General features: G+C 68.0%; 1 non-coding gene across 1 annotated transcript in view; it reads right to left on the bottom strand.

Moving 5' to 3' along the window:
- The window catches only part of LOC106632176, a 978-nt gene continuing 641 nt past the window's right edge, over window positions 1-337 (bottom strand). Inside the window, exon 2 of the transcript XR_004082849.1 lies at window positions 1-76. This is a non-coding gene — a transcript (uncharacterized LOC106632176). The remainder of the gene's footprint in view (window positions 77-337) is intronic.

The following is a 337-nucleotide window of genomic DNA, read 5'->3' as shown; positions in this document are numbered from 1 at the left end:
GGGCATCAGGGACTGGATGGAGATCAGCACCGACGAGATGCTCTGCGCCGGGCTCCAGGCCGGGCCTGTCCACGTGCTGGGCCAATTAACTGAGTCACTAATTAACCAGCAGCACCGCCCCCCCCACAGCAGAGCCCAGAGACCTGGGGAGCACAGCTGGGCCTGGCCTGGGGAGCACAGCTGGGCCTGACCTGGGCCTGACCTGGGCCTGACCTGGGGAGCACAGCTGGGCCTGGCCTGGGCCTGACCTGGGCCTGGCCTGGGCCTGACCTGGGCCTGGCCCGGGCCTGACCTGGACCCAAACTTCCCCCGTCACAGCCTAAACTGTGCTGCCCTT

This window comes from Geospiza fortis, unplaced genomic scaffold (genome assembly GCF_000277835.1).
Source record: "Geospiza fortis unplaced genomic scaffold, GeoFor_1.0 scaffold5994, whole genome shotgun sequence".
In the NCBI taxonomy this organism is placed as follows: Eukaryota; Metazoa; Chordata; class Aves; order Passeriformes; family Thraupidae; genus Geospiza; species Geospiza fortis.
Note: the sequence above shows the minus strand (reverse complement) of the source record. Positions and strands in the feature narration are given on the sequence as shown.